The following is a 6,000-nucleotide window of genomic DNA, read 5'->3' as shown; positions in this document are numbered from 1 at the left end:
TTCAGGAGAAGGTTGTTCAGTTTCCATGTAGTTGAGCAGTTTTGAGTGAGTTTCTTAATTTTGAGTTCTAGTTTGATTGCACTATGGTCTGAGAGACAGTTTGTTATAATTTCTGTTCTTTTACATTTGCTGAGGAGTGCTTTACTTCCAATTATATGGTCAATTTTGGAATAAGTGCTATGTGGTGCTGAGAAGAATGTATATTCTGTTGACTTGGGGTGGAAAGTTCTCTAGATGTCTATTAGGTCCACTTGGTGTAGAGCTGAGTTCAAGTCCTGGATATCCTTGTTTACTTTTTGTCTCATTGATCTGTCTAATGTTGACAGTGAGGTGTTAAAGTCTCCCATTATTATCATGTGGGAGTCTAAGTCTCTTTGTAGGTCTCTCAGGACTTGCTTTATGAATCTGGGTGCTCCTGTATTGGGTGCATATATATTTAGGATAGTTAGCTCATCTTGTTGAATTGATTCCTTTACCATTATGTAATGGCCTTCTTTGTCTCTTTTGATCTTTATTGGCTTAAAGTCTGTTTTATTAGAGACTAGGATTGCAACCCCTGCTTTTTTTTGTTTTCCATTTGCTTGGTAGATCTTCCTCTATCCCTTTATTTTGAGGCTATGTGTGTCTCTGCATGTGAGATGGGTCTCCTGAATACAGCACACTGATGAGTCTTGACTCTTTATCCAATTTGCCAGTCTGTGTCTTTTAATTGGAGTATTTAGCCCATTTATATTTGAGGTTAATATTGTGTGTACTTGATCCTGTCATCATGATGTTAGCTGGTTATTTTGCTCCTTAGTTGATGCAGTTTCTTCCTAGCATTGATGGTCTTTACACTTTGGTATGTTTTTTCAGTGGCTGGTACCAGTTGTTCCTTTTCATATTTAGTGCTTCCTTCAGGAGCTCTTGTAAGGCAGGCCTGGTGGTGACAAAATCTCTCAGCATATGCTTGTCTGTAAAGGATTTTATTTCTCTTTCACTTATGAAGCTTAGTTTGGCTGGATATGAAATTCTGGGTTGAAAATTCTTTTCTTTAAGAATGTTAAATATTGGCCCCCACTCTCTTCTCACTTGTAGAGTTTCTGCTGAGAGATCCGCTGTTAGTCTGATGGGCTTCCCTTTCTGAGTAACCCGACTTTTCTCTCTGGTTGCCCTTAACATTTTTTTCCTTCATTTCTACTTTGATGAATCTGACAGTTATGTGTCTTGGAGTGTCTCTTCTCGAGGAGTATCTTTGTGGCATTCTCTGTATTTCCTGAATTTGAATGTTAGCTTGCCTTGCTAGGTTGGGGAAGTTCTCCTGGATAATATCCTGAAGAGTGTTTTCCAACCTGGTTCCATTCTCCCCATCACTTTTAGGTGTACCAATCAGACGCAGATTTGGTCTTTTCACATAGTCCTATATTTCTTGGAGGCTTTGTTCGTTTCATTTTACTCTTTTTTCTCTAAACTTCTCTTCTTGCTTCATTTCATTCATTTGATCTTCAATCACTGATACCCTTTCTTCCACTTGATCGAATCAGCTACTGAAGCTTGTGCGTGCGTCATGTAGTTCTCGTGCCATGGTTTTCAGCTCTATCAGGTCATTTAAGGTCTTCTCTATGCTGTTTATTCTAGTTAGCCATTCGTCTAATCTTTTTTCAAGGTTTTTAGCTTCTTTGTGATGGGTTCGAACATCCTCCTTTAGTTCGGAGAAGTTTGTTATTACTGATCATCTGAAGCCTTCTTCTCTCAACTCATCGAAGTCATTCTCTGTCCAGCTTTGTTCTGTTGCTGGTGAGAAGCTGTGTTCCTTTGGAGGGTGAGAGGCACTCTTATTTTTACAATTTTCAGCTTTTCTGCTCTGGTTTCTCCCCATCTTTGTCGTTTTATCTACCTTTGGTCTTTGATGATGATGATGTACAGATGGGGTTTTGGTGTGGATGTCCTTTCTGTTAGTTTTCCTTCTAACAGTCAGGACCCTCAGCTGCAGGTCTGCTGAAGTTTGCTGGAGGTCCACTCCAGATCCTGTTTGCCTAGGTATCACCAGCAGAGGCTGCAGAACAGTAAATGTTGCTGCCTGATCCTTCCTCTGGAAGTTTCGTCTCACAGGAGCACCCAACTGTATGAGGTATCAGTCAGTCCCTACTGGGAGGTGCCTCCCAGTTAGGCTCCTTGGGGGTCAGGGACCGACTTGAGGAGGCAGTCTGTCCATTCTCAGATGTGAAACTCCATATTGGGAGAACTACTACTCTCTTCAAAGCTGTCAGACAGGGATGTTTAAGTCTGCAGAAGTTTCTGCTGCTTTTTGTTTAGCTATGCCCTGCCCCCAGAGGTGGAGTCTACAGAAGCAGGCAGGTCTCCTTGAGCAGCATTGGGCTCCATCCAATTCGAGCTTCTGGCCACTCTGTTTACCTGCTCAAGCCTCAGCAATGGTGGACATCCCCCCCTTTGTCTCGCTGCCACCTTGCAGTTGGATCTCAGACTGCTGTGCTAGCAGTGAGTGAGGCTGCATGGGCGTGGGACCCTCTGAGCCAGGTGTGGGATATAATCTCCTGGTGTGCCATTTGCTAAGACCTTTGGAAAAACTCAGTATTAGAGTGAGAGTGTCCTGATTTTCCAGGTGCCATCTGTCATGACTTCCCTTGGCTAGGAAAGGGAAGTCCCCGACCCCTTGCACTGCCTGGGTGAGGTGATGCCCTGCCCTGCTTCAGCTCATGCTCTGTGGGCTGCACCCGTTGTCTGACAAGCTCCAGTGAGATGAACCTGGTACGTCAGTTGGAAATGCAGAAATAGCCCATCTTCTGTGTCGCTGATGCTAGGAGCTGTACACTGGAGCTGTTCCTATTCAACTATCTTGGAACCTCCCCCTATTTCACTTATTTGTTTTTACTTTTTTTTTGAGACAGAGTCTTGCTCTGTTGCCCAGGCTAGAGTGCAGTGGCATGATCTTGGCTCACTGCAAACTCAGCCTCCCGGGTTCAAGTGATTCTTCTGTCTCAGCCTCTCTAGTAGCTGGGATTGTAGGTGTGCACCACGGTGCTCAGCTAATTTTTGTATTTTTAGTAAAGATGGGGTTTTGCCATGTTGGCCAGCCTAGTCTTGAACTCCTGACCTGAGGTGATCCACCCACCTCAGTCTTCCAAATTGTTGAGATTACAGGCTTGAGCCACTGCACCCAGCCCAGAGGTGACTACTTAAATCTCTCATCCATTTATTCTGATCTCTAGATTGCCAAATATCTTGTATTGCTATTTCCTAATATACCAATTTTATACTGCATATTGATATTCTTTATGGGACAAGAGGAATTAGCTCTCTTATACCATCCTCCTGCTTACTTCATTTAAAGATATATATTGCTAATAATACTTTAGAACTATTTATAATTCTTGATAAGGTTTTTGTTAAATAGTGTTTATAAGTACTATGTATTATTTACTGCAAAGCCAACTAGTGTGCTCTGTTCTATTTCTCATACAAATTCTTATTTTTCTGCAAGTTGATTGTTGCGTCTCTTTTTAAACTTGCTTATACACCTACTCTTAATTTTCTTTCATATGCCTCATTATTAGTATTACTTTCCAATAGTCAAATAGACCAGGTAATGTACCAATTACATTGTTTGTATCCAATCTGAACTTGTTTCTTTCTAGAGCCATCTTACAGTTGCCATGTGAGACTTTACCTTTTCTCATCATCTCAATATTGCTTTAGATTTCTGATTTGTGTTGGACACTTAGTTTCATGAATCCTTTCTGTTTCAGAGTTAACTGCCTAATCTGGTTAAAGCCAAACCTCAAGGATCAGATTAGTAAGGAGTACAGTGGAGAGAAACATTCTGAGACCTTACATATCTAAAGATGTCTCTATTCCATGCTCAAACTTTAAGGTTTTGGCAAGTATAGAATTCTAGGTCGATAGTAATTTTCTGTCAGAATTAGAAAAATAACGCTTTTTTGTTTTTCTCTCTTCTGATGTAGCTATTAAAAAGTCTGATGTTTTTCTGATTCCAATTGCTATGATTATAACTTTCCCTCTCCTTTTTTGGATCTGTTATTTTGAAATATTGTAGTAGTGCTACTTAAAATGAATCTTTTAAAAATTTTTTCCAATAACTGTACCTAGACATTTTGCCCTTCTAGTCTGAAACTTTATACTCTTCAGTTCTCAGGAAATGCCCTTTTTTTAAAAAAAATAATTTCCTCCCATTCATTTTCTCTTATTTCTCCCTTAATTCTTAATAGCCAAATGTTAAACCTTCAGGGCTGATCTAAATCTCTCTTGCCTGCTCCCTCCTAATTTTATAATCCCTGTGTCTTTTTATCCTACATTTTGTGAGAGTGTCTTGATGTTGTCATCCAGCCTACCTATTAAATATTTTCCTTTCTGTCAAAGGATGCTCATTGTGACTTTTCTGATTGTCTCAATGTTTCAGGGGAGATTCCAGGGACTGACAACAAAAGGTGCCAACAGATCCACTAGGGAGATGCTAAAGAATGATGAAACTACAAAGGTAACTAGTTTGCTAAAAAACAGTTGGACTTTTAAGGTGTAAACCATGAAAAGAATTTATTTAATGTATTTTTAAATACCATAGCCTGTCAACCATATTATTTTGAATTTTTTTCTCTACCCATGAAAGGAACTTGGGCGATTTTCAGGTATTACAAATCGTCTAAATTAGACAATTGTCTTAATAGACAACTGGGGACATCTTGTCTTTCCGGGGGTCCATTTCAGGATGACTCAATTTCTGTTCCTTTCCACATGCAACTTTCAGGAAGTATAAACCTTTGTCCAACTATCAGTGAGATGCAGCAAGCCTTCACTGCAGCCCTTTCTCTTTGTTCTACAGTTAGGGGCAACTCCAGACAGCCTCACTCCCACTTTTGACTTTAGCAGGTCCAGTTGGATATCAATCACACTGCCCCTCAGAATTTTAGGGAGATATACGGTAATATCCTTGAGTATTTCTCTAAAAGTCAACTCACTTCACTTCTGGGGTAGAGGGGGCAATCCCCTTACTTTCCCAGGGGGAGATAAGCAGCAAAGAACACACTGGTAACTCTCTTTAAGAAATTCTCATGACCAGCCTTCCTCAATAAATCTCCTTATCTTCTTTCATATGTGCTTCAGGTAGGTGATGAAAGGGGATGTAAAGTCAGCCTCACTTTCTCTCGCGTGGTCTCAACAGGTGATTTGGAATCTGTTAGTCTTGGACTTAGCTAAAACTGAGTACGTAAGAAAATTTGCATTTAACAACTTGTTTCACTTGGGTAATTTTATCTTTATTTCCAAAAGTTCTTTCTTCCCCTCGCCCCACCACTTTGTTTTCTGCTGCCCCCCACCACCCGTAAACTGAAGGTCCCCTACTGGTCCTGCTTCCATGAGTGGCCGTGACCAGGAAAAAAGGGAGAAGAACCAGTAGCATGGGGAGGGCTCATCTCCACAATTTTCCATTTATACACACAACTCACAGACAAGCATGAGTAAGCACTGCAGTTAGAAGTTGGCAGCAGAGGAAGGATAAGGAATAGGTGAGGAGTTGGGGTTTTATTAAAAAATACCCTCCCCCCAAACTGAAGTGCCTGCGGGGTACGTGGTCTGTTTCTGTCAGAGCATTTGAGCCAGATCGACTCCATCCAAAACAAGGACTGGGTAAAATAAGGCTGAGAGCTCCTAGGCTGCATTCCCAGGAGGTTAGGCATTCTAAGTCACAGGATGAGATAGGAGCTCAGCACAAGGTACAGGCCACGAACACCTTGCTGATAAAACAGGTTGTGGCAAAGAAGCCAGCCAAAACCCACCAAAACCAAGATGGCCGTGAAAATGACCTCTGGTTGTCTTCACTGCTCATTAAACGCTAATTATAATATATTAGCATGCTAAGAGACACTCCCACCAGCACCCTGACAGTTTACAAATGCCATGGCAACATCAGGAAGTTATCCTATATGGTTTAAAAGGGGAAGGGATCCTCAGTTCTGGGAATTGCCTGCCTCTTTCCCAGAAAACTCA

The 6,000-nt window shown here is 41.2% G+C and overlaps 1 protein-coding gene across 2 annotated transcripts in view; it reads right to left on the bottom strand.

Moving 5' to 3' along the window:
- RARB (retinoic acid receptor, beta) overlaps positions 1-6,000 on the bottom strand; it is a 449,839-nt gene that overhangs the window by 284,603 nt on the left and 159,236 nt on the right. The window lies entirely within an intron of this gene.

The sequence above is a fragment of the Mandrillus leucophaeus genome, unplaced genomic scaffold, assembly GCF_000951045.1.
Source record: "Mandrillus leucophaeus isolate KB7577 unplaced genomic scaffold, Mleu.le_1.0 Scaffold149, whole genome shotgun sequence".
NCBI classification, from domain to species: domain Eukaryota; kingdom Metazoa; phylum Chordata; class Mammalia; order Primates; family Cercopithecidae; genus Mandrillus; species Mandrillus leucophaeus.
The sequence above is the reverse complement of the archived record's forward strand: the minus strand, read 5'-3'. Positions and strand labels throughout refer to the sequence as shown.